This window comes from Coptis chinensis, chromosome 3 (assembly GCF_015680905.1).
Source record: "Coptis chinensis isolate HL-2020 chromosome 3, ASM1568090v1, whole genome shotgun sequence".
Taxonomy (NCBI): domain Eukaryota; kingdom Viridiplantae; phylum Streptophyta; class Magnoliopsida; order Ranunculales; family Ranunculaceae; genus Coptis; species Coptis chinensis.
In genome coordinates this window covers 93,965,662-93,976,252 of record NC_141458.1, presented here as the reverse complement: position 1 = coordinate 93,976,252, position 10,591 = coordinate 93,965,662, and the positions used below count along the sequence as shown (strand labels likewise).

General features: G+C 34.8%; 2 pseudogenes; both read left to right on the top strand.

Annotated features, from left to right (window-relative positions):
- The first annotated feature begins 3,595 nt into the window (after positions 1-3,595).
- On the top strand, positions 3,596-5,546 carry LOC147511758 (uncharacterized; annotated as a pseudogene).
- A 17-nt stretch (positions 5,547-5,563) lies between these two features.
- LOC147511757 (uncharacterized) lies at positions 5,564-7,697 on the top strand (annotated as a pseudogene).
- Positions 7,698-10,591: the final 2,894 nt, after the last annotated feature.

Sequence of the window (10,591 nt, the reverse complement as noted above, 5' to 3'; positions counted from 1 at the left end):
TTAGGACATTTAATTTAGTTTAGTAAGCTTACAGGGGGGGTTGAGAAATTAGGTTTCTTAGAGCTCAAGTTTCTATAGGTTTGTAAATAGTTGTAATCACCCACCCTAATAGAGGGATTAAATATAGTTTTTGGTGATTAGAAATGAAAGACCATGAATATTGAGTAGTTGAGAATGCCCCCAGGAAGCCACATCAGCCCATCTTTTTTCTCATAGGTGGACACCTCAGCTTTTCCAATAATTTGGTAGGAAAAAAGGAAATCTACGCCCTCTTTTCCCAATTTCAATTGTTCGTCCATTCTCTCCCTATTAAAACCAATCAAAAAACAAAAACAGAAAACAAAATAAAAGTCCCGATTTCCCCCCCAAAACTTCCTCATCTTTGTTCAATGTTACTTCTTGACATTCTACAAAACTAATTTACTTATTTGTTGATCAACATATTTCAAATCTCTCTCTCTCAAAATCTCTCTGAAGAAGAAGAATATAATGATCTTAAAATGCCAAAAATGCCATAAAAAGAAAAAAGGTATGATTTTGTTTCTATTGACAGAGATTTGGGTACCATTGTTGTTGCTCAATTTCTGTGATGATTGATTAATTTGAGTACTATTGTTCCCCAATGCAGTGTCGGGAATCCCAAATTGGTCTTGGTAGGATTAGCCCTCAATTATCTTACCTTCAGCACATACCTTCACTCCACCTTCTTGACATTTGAATATCTTAAAATGCTTTGTCTTTGGTTGACTACAGCTGAATCTCCTTTTTCCGCCGTCTTAGCATATACAATCTATATAGGTGTACTCTATATAGGTGTACTATTTGGAGTATTTAAGTATGCATATCCATAAAATATATGACATATCCGTCATCTTCTTCTGTGTGCATTCAGTCGACTCTCTTGCATCCATGACCCTGCTGCACCATCAGTTCCTGTTTACTTCTATTTAAATTTTAAACCTGGATATTACATGTTTGTTCATTTGATGCTTTTGCTTCTTTACATTTCTTAGTTTCAATATGTTACAAGATTTCATGGCTTTATATAATGATAGATGATGCAAAAGGATTAGATATCATGTTGGAAGCAGTACTAGAAGCAGAGGTAGCACAAAATGCGAAATAGTTTTTTGCGAGTCTTCTTAATTAGTTCTTATTTTCCTGCATATCTTTAAGCCTCTTTGTTGTTGAACTGGTCGTAGTCTCATTGAAAATGTGGATCGATCCACCGTGAATCGCGGTATAAGGATTTGTTCCTGATCAGTAAACATTGGATTTGTATTATAATTTCTAGATTTTCCAGAACGCTGATCGCCATAACTGGGTAAACATTCAAAAGGTAGAATCATGGACTGTAAGGAAACCAGTTCAACTATTTATGTTTGTCCACTTTAAACTATATTATTTTCAACTGCTTGGCCTGGACATAGACATGGCCGACTCATATTGTTTGCAAGATAAGGAACAAATTATGAGAATATAGCCATGGTCTGTAGTTGGTGCGATAGGCTGTAATGATTAATTTGAGTACCATTGTTGTTGCTCAAAATTCCATCGCTTTCTTTCTTCTTAGCATAGCCATATGGTACTATATTTATGTACCCAAATTTTTTTGGTAGATATGGCCGACCGGAGAAGCCAATGTATCCTTGGTCAATACAAACATTGAAATAAAAGGGGAAATTGGTGGACATGTTTTGGAAATATGAAATATCGGTATTGGGCTACCAGAGTTCGACGATGTCGCTTATATTTAGGATATTTTCTACCTGCCTGATATCTGAAACCCTATTGGGATCTGCTATGATTGTCTTATGGTTATAATTATTTCTTTTTCAACCTTTTTTTGTTTCATATATATTGTGTAGTTCCTTTTAGTGGTAAAACATGCATTTCTTTACTTCAGAAAAGATGTAATTCTCAGTGAGCAAGTTGCTTAGTTCCGAGGTTGCAACCTTCCCACTAACAGAAGAATTTATACTTTGGATTACACGACAAGGCTATCCCAAATACAGTTTTGATACCTTAACCTTAGGTTCATCAAAGCTGTTGCTCCCTTAGAGAGGGTGTTTTACAAGATTTTGTGTAGCGCTCTAACAAGAAAATTGAAAGTAAGGATGGTATATGTCACAGATTGCTCTAAGGCATTTGTTATCTCGCTTCATATTACATGTACGACATCATTTTTTGCCTTTGATTTTAGGTGGGCTGCTGCTTTGTATTTTTGGCCCCCGCATACTTATGTCGCAGTGACTATGCTGCTGGAGGGTATGGATTCTTTTCAAATTAAACTAACTGCATGAAGTAGACAGATTTGGGATTTGATTCCCTTTTTAGTTAGGAAATGCTTTTGCGCACAAGCTGGTGTGCATGTTTATTTGTTTGTGGGTCGTGGGTGGTTGCAGTTAATTTGTCTACCCTTTAAAAAAATTATATAGTTCCATATTTTAGTGATCAGTAACATATGTCTCTATTGGTTTTGGTCGAATCAGATATAAACATGTTGCCCATACACATTCAATTATTGGCGGGTTATCATGTACTGGTATTTATAATGTTATTCAGGTTTAGAATGTTCTCTCTTACAGATGCTTCTTAATCGGAGAACTGCTTTTGTGGCTTTGAGGAACTCCCTATATCTGCTCCCATTGGGGTACGTGGCCTATGATTGTGAGTTCTCATCCAAGTATAAACTCTTGACCATCTAAAAAACCTCTTTACTTTTTACATTCAAGTACTGCATGAAGGCAACTGCAAAAGCCATTTTAATAGCATGAATTTAGATAGTTTGCCCCTTTTCTCTGTTTCTTTTTGGATGTATATATGTCCTCTGGATGTTTTACAATCATGTTATAGTAAATTGAAATACACTTGATATAAAACAACTAATGGAGATAAGAAAAAGTTAGTAGGGGTCATAATTTGAATTCCGAGCCTTTTAGATGTCTTTAATGATTGAAGATGGAGTCCCTACTCCTCAATCATGGCACTTCTCTAATTGTCAAATGTGAAATAATTGTTATAATCGTTTACTTTATTAGGAAATAGATGTTTTGTTTTAAAAAAACTAAAAATTACACATTAGTGCCATTAGAAAGTCTCTGCTGTTATGGAACTTATTATGTTCATAGCTATTCTTAGTATGTATAAGGCTCAAGCAAAGTTTAAGTTTTGGAAGTTTAGTATTTTAGTTTAAGTTTACTTACCAAGAGTTGGTGATTCAACCTATTTGGACTGGTTGGATGTGCGAGGCAAGTAGTGTAGCATCACGCTCGCGCATCTCAACCCAACTTGGGGGTTGCATTTGCTTGAACTTGCTTGAATAATCTTTGAATTTTGGTTATTAGTGTCATTCTGAATTTCTGATACATTTAGGTTAACTTGGTGTTGGATTCACTAGCCTTTAAATTCCATACTCTAGGAAGTTAAGTGATGAACCAGGCATTAATTAGAATTGGAGTTTTAATTGTTAAATTAATTATTTTAGTATCGTAGAATGTATACAAACCATTAAGCTGTACCGAATACAGTTGTATTGATATTAATTTTGTTATATCGTTGTTGCCTTTGATCGTGTACATGTACATATGAAAAGATGTTCGTATACTTTACAGAGAATAGTGAGCCTGTGCAAATTATGAATTATGTTCATGAAGATACTAGAGAGCGTCTTGATTACTATGGCGATAAAGCTAGACTGGGATTTGATGAGTCATTAATGGCAACAATAGTGCTGTATCTATCAAATGTCTCTCATGGTGGTGAGACTCTCTTCCGTAAATTAGAGGTATGTGATTGGAAGGATATTCGTCAACACTATTTCTATTTACTTATTGGCTATTATTCCAATTCTAATTTCTGAATGGCACAATCTGTACATTCTGCTATCAGTCTAAAAACAGCCAACCGAAGGAAGATACATGGTCTGAGTGTGCAAGGACAGGTTATGCAGTCAAACCACTTAAAGGGAATGCTCTTCTCTTCTTTAATGTGCAACCCAACACAGCACCGGATGAAAATATCTCAAATGCTAGATGCCCTGTTCTTCAGGGTGAGAAGTGGTGTGCCACTAAATACTTCTACTTAAGGGCTATTGACAGAACGAGATCTCATTGAAATCAAACAGCGACGAATGCACTGATGACGAAGATAGTTGTCTAGAGTGGGCTGCCCAAGGAGAATGCAATAGGAATCCCATGGGTTCTCAAGCCGATAGCGGTCACAGCAGCAACACAACTCTCAATTCCTTCCTTTGTCTCTCCAAACTTCCTTTTACAGTCTCACCCTCAATGAGGTTCAAAACCAGTTATTGGGGAAACCCTTGGGAGTATGAACTGTGTGCACTGCTGAAGACAACAATAATGCCACCTCCGCTCTCCACAATCAGCCCAACCTCCACAAAAAAACCGTCGATGAGGTCTGGAGATATATTCAGCAAGGTGAAGACAACAACAATACTAGCAGTAATCAAGAGGATAACGCTTAGGAGAGGCAACCCACTCTCGGTGAGATGACTCTCGAAGATTTCCTGGTCAAAGCGGGGATTGCCTCTCAGAGGTCTTCCGGCGATAAAGCCACAGCACCTGATCTTATGATCTCACCTTCCGGACTCAAGAGTCTACAACGTAGCTCCTCAACTCATTCAAACTACTCTCACTTCCAATGTTCTCCACTTTGTCGTCACTGGTGTTTCTGAGGTACCCACTCTTTCCTTTTTTTTACATTTTCTTTAACACTTTTGTTATTATTAACCAAATGATGTTAATAATATGTATGAGGCTCATACTGAATTTGCAAGCCATACAGTCCAACACACTGAACATTTGCACGACTTTAATGTACCTCCACATTTAGATAGTGAATAGTTGCACGACAGAAGTATACCGCCACATTCTGATCCTATTGTTGATTCAAAGCAAGTCTTTAATATCATCTAGACTCACGTACAATCAGAAGTTAACAGGTTGAGTAACCGCCCTTTGTCTACGACATTGTTCCTAGATCAAATGAATCTAGATTTTGTCATTGGTACATTGTTTAATTGTTATTATTATTATTTTTTTAACTATTATTTTTTTTTTATTCTTTTTACTCAATCTTTACATTGCTATCAGATAACCCGAGTACCATTTTAAGTGCACCAATCAGAGACGACATTGATGGCTATCGTAATGACATTGATGTAGATAATATCAACTTCATAAATGATAGTCAAGGTTTGATTTTTTATTATGAATGTTTTTTCCGATATTACCATATGTATTGGTTTGTAACATATATTTTATAACGTTCAATAACTACGTATACTATTGCTAGGGCAAGAGGATGAGATTAAAGGCAATGGGTTCAGCACTCTTCACTCTATAAAAGTTCCCTCATTACAGAGATCTTATCACAACTGTGCAAGAGGCTTCGTTGACACTCTAGAATTTCAGCGACATGAAATAAGCAACATGCGTGTCTGCACTCACTGTCATGCGAGTTATTTCCATCTGAATCCCATCAATTTTGTTGTCTTGGAGGTAAAATTAAACTGCCCCTTTTAGATCCTCCTCTAGAATTGATGTATTTATACATAGCACATTCAGAACAAGGTGCGCATTTCAGGACAAATATCCGTGCTTACAACCATGTCTTTGCTTTCACCTCAATAGGAGTGCACTTCGATGAAACACTAGCTAGCGGTAAATATGGAGTATACACTTATCGAACTCTGGGATCCATCTACCATAAAATTGGTAGTCTTATACCTTCACATGGCCAACAACCGCGATTTCTACAAATGTATGTCTATGACAATGATCATGAAATGATGAACAGACTATCTAAAAATAAGTTGCTGGATCCTCAAGTTCTATCAATTTTGCAGAAAGTTCTTGACCGTAATAACCTTTTCGTGCTTGCTCTTCACCGCGTTGCTAGATTTGAAAATTTAATGGATGTTCGATTACATATCAAGGAAGTGCCAGCTGACAAACATCACTATACTCTGCCAACATCTTCCAAAGTAGCTGCCGTTTTAGTTGGGGGTGAGAATCCTGCTGAACGTAAAGAAAGGGATATAATCATAGAAACTATGACTGGTGATTTATTAAATGTGCCGACAACGCTGGCGGCTTCTATGACCCCCCTTCAATATCCACTACTTCACCCTTATGGAAACTTTGGATGGGAGTTGCATATATTCAGTGATGATGCTCAAAAAACCAGTTGTCGTGAGTTTTATTGTTACCTGCTCCAGGTAAATTATACATTCCGATGTTAATTAATTGTTTATTTGTATTACATGCAGTTAATTAATTTATCTTTCTGTTTGACAAAAATACATATTACTTTTCACTAGATCTGGGATAACCACGACTCAATATTGCTTCGTGGCGGTCAGCTTCTACAACAATATGTAGTCGATATGTATGTCAAGATTTCGACTCAACAATTGAGATTTATCCGTGACAACCAAGATACTTTAAGAGCCGAGTTATACCAAGGGTTGCATGACTCCATACAGATGGGTGAAACAAATGTAGGTAAGACATATAAGACGTTTACACACGTCTGATTTGCATTATACATTGTTTAGACGCCCGTGACTTTTTTATTTATATTTATTGTTTTATTTATATTTTGATTTTTTTTAATTATAATTATTCTTTTTCTTTTGAAAAGGAGATTATAAAAAAAATAGTATTGTCCATTATTTATTGATTTTCTATTGGAAATTGAGACCAATATTATGGAAGTGACCTAAAAGTAAAGCTGGACAGTATCCAGCCTTTATGGAACTACCATGTTTTATGCATTTAGAGTTTTCTTTACATAGTTAAGATTTTAATACTATTTTACTGTGATTTGTTCAGTTCATTTTCTTATCGAGGATAATATTCCTGTCCTCATTTGATGAAACATTTGCTTTTGGGTACGTTTTCAATCTATGTATCTATGATAATTATTTGAGAACTTTGGACTTTTAAGTTTCTCTTTATTGAGATTTATCTCCTCTATTATTCATGAACACAAACACAACATGTTATTAAAGCTAGAAGACATTCCAACTTTTGCTATGATTTTAGGTCACCAACATTTGTTGTGAAATAACATGATACAAAAATGTGATGTAATATCAATTGGTACAACAGTAGACATTTTTTTTCTTAAGAAAATAAAAGAAAATTTATTCGCTTATTCATTGATTAAATAATTCAATATCTCATGTTGTATGTATGTGTACATCTAATGTCGGGAGACGAACTATCTTGCCGCCATCCTATATAGGAAGCTCACGAGATATGCATGAAAGATATCACGACATAATGGCTTTGGTCCAAAAATTTGGAAAACCGGATATATTCCTCACCATGACATGCAATCCAAATTGGTAAGAAATTACAAAAAGGTTAAAGGAAGGTCAAACCTCACAAGATAGGCCTGATCTTACTACAAGAGTCTTTCATGAAAAATGTGAGGAGTTAAAGAAAGATTTGTTTAATAAGGGTATCCTCGGAAAAGTTATCGCCCACGTACATGTGATTGAGTTCCAAAAACGTGGTTTGCCACACGTTCATATGCTCTTAATCTTGGATGAAAATGACAAGCTTAGCAACCCGGATGATTATGACAAAGTTGTTAGAGCTGAAATTCCTATTCCATACAAGGATGAGCTCGATTTGTACAACATTGTCATGAGACATATGATTTGATAAAAGGACCTCTCACAATGTATAGAGGAACTAATTAACAGTCATGATGTAAATTATACAATGTTTTTAGTACATTTTAGACGCGGGGTAGAAAAACTAATACATTCTTAGGGAAGGAACTAAATTGTCTCGAGGCGTAAGGGTTATTTAACTGTTCTGGCATTCATCCAGACGGTTAAGTAACTGGATTAAACAATGAGATATCTATATTGTTATGATTTTCAGGTTATGATAGGATTTAAGTTTATGAAATGTTGAAAATACAAATGAGATTCTGCCAAAAATTTTGTAAGATTATTCTGTCTTTGTTTAGTTTGGATTTTGCTTAGTTGGTCTGATCACGTCCCGAGTTTCATAATGACTGTAGATGCCATGTGTCTTTGGTAATCAACCATTATAAAATTTGGGGCGTGACATAGTTGATGACTGATGACATGCACCTTGGTATTGTCTTAATATGGTAAAATATATAAGTAGGAAGCTAGCAGTTACATGATTCATCATGGGTTAGGGGGTAATGAATCAAGCAGTAGCTAGGCTTGCTAGCAATGTTTTTGAGTGTGGTTGATGATGCTATTTTGAACTTTGCCACTCCACTGAATGTATAGTGGAAAAAACTCTCTGGGGTATTTATGATACAAGTCATTGAATGCAGCTGACAATGTGTTCCTCTCTACCTATATTTTGACACATTTAATGTCCAAAGTTCCTATATGTTTTGGTGATGAGGGTATGTTAGCTAAACTTTTTGAGTGATTATATTGCAAATTGGTTCACGGGGGATTCTATAAACTGCTTATTCCATTTCTACTTTTTTTTTATTGTTAAACTTCTATTTACTCACTCTACCAAGTGACTTTATATATATAATGAAGAACTTTTGTGGATTGACACCTTTTCTGCGAAGGTCTATCTGAATACGTTTATTTGTTTCAATGGTCCTGTGTCTTCAGGTCTATCTGAATATGTTTATTTGTTTTGATGGTCCTGTGTCCTAAGGTCTACTCAAAATAGCTCAATGCATGTTCTTTTTTCCCTAATAACGCAAGTGACACCATACAATGGAAAAGAACATGCATGGTTCTCACCAAAATATATCTCATGGGAAGTGCTTCAGCGGTCACACAAGATTGTGCTTTTGTTTTAACCATCACAACTCCATTATGCAAAAGAAGGTCATCACATTAAGAATTTTAGATACTATCTTGAAAAACAACGCATTAAAATTAAACAAGAGGATGAATAACCAAATGCCAAGAAATAATGTCTAGGATTTCAGATAATTTACTCATTCAATAATAGTCATAAATAAAATATTGAAATAATAAATAACTGACGCTTAAAATTATTCTTATTGCAGGACAGATTGCGATTGACTCATTAATGGACTCCTGACATATACAACGAAGTGCGCCAAAAAATTTATGTTGCAGACATACAAAAAAATGCTCAAGTTATATGTTGAAAGTTACTTTTATTAGATATTTTTGGTATTCCAAGGGATAATATACCTACATTAAACTCACTCTTCGGTCATTGTCTTTCATTTAAACTATTTGTGATGAAGTTTACTGTAACAAACATACTTTGTCAATTGTCTTTCCAATATGCAACATATGTTGGTATTCAATTTCACTGGAGTCTTTTAGTCGGCTGTTCAACGAACATATCATATTCTATGTTGGCTATATTTCCATGGTGGTTATATAAACATTCTTACAGTGGTGTTGTTTTACCCATAGTATAAAATATCAGAATATGGGTATTTATCGATATTCAATTTCTGGATATGTATCGTGGATATATCCCCCTCTTTGAGGATATTTGACATTGTTTCACATGCAAATATCAACAATGTCAAATATCGTGGATATATCTAAAATATCGACAAATATCATAGATATTGTGGATATTTCTTGATATATCATGATACATTATTTATATTTATTTGAAATATAACAGTAAATATTAAATAAAATTGTTATATACACAAAATATCTTCAAATATCGCCAAATATCTCCAAATATCTCCAAATATCACTAATATCGTTTAAATATCGTCGATATTTGCAGTCGTATATATCTCTGAACATATCGTGATATTTATATATCTTTTTTTGAAATTTGGATAGATATTTCCAAATATCGCGATATATCGGGATATTTTGTACTATGGTTTTACCTATATTCTTTGAATTGATTATGTTCAGCTCATTGTCTCATATTATGCTGCTCTGGGCTTTCTTTTCAAGATGATTCTTGATTACTAAGTAGCTTGCTTTACTTGGTTGTTGAAGCTCAACCTTTTATCTAATGTTGCACATTGTTTGATGGTCATATGATTTTGAGCTTAATGTTTTAAAACTTGGTGAATCTGTGGACTTGGTAAATGTATCTATCATTGAATCCTCTGGAATAGGCTCTGGCCAGAATATCATGTTGCTAGAACCAGCAATATTTGAACAATATATATTTGATGGGATCAGTGCAACTCCCAATCTTTAGGTCTAGAGAAAACCCGCTAAGCATTATTCGAGGAAAGGTGCTACTAGGTCCCATACTCTTTCATCTAAGAACCCGACAACTTATTGCAACATGAACAATAACAACCCAAAACTAGAAATAAAAATTAAAAAAAAAATAGAAAAATATAAACCCTTCAAACAAAGTATATATATATATATATATATATATATATATATATTATTTATTAAAGTAGAATTTAGGTTTTTGAGTCATTAGCTATCTATATAGTAAGTCTGGCCATAAGCCGGGCCAAATGGCTAGTAGTTTTATAGAGTTGGGAGCTCTATATTATGTGTTTTGTTTGTGAGCTATTATCAGATTTTTCACACCACGCAATACTGCATGAAGCGTTACGAATCCTTTACTCA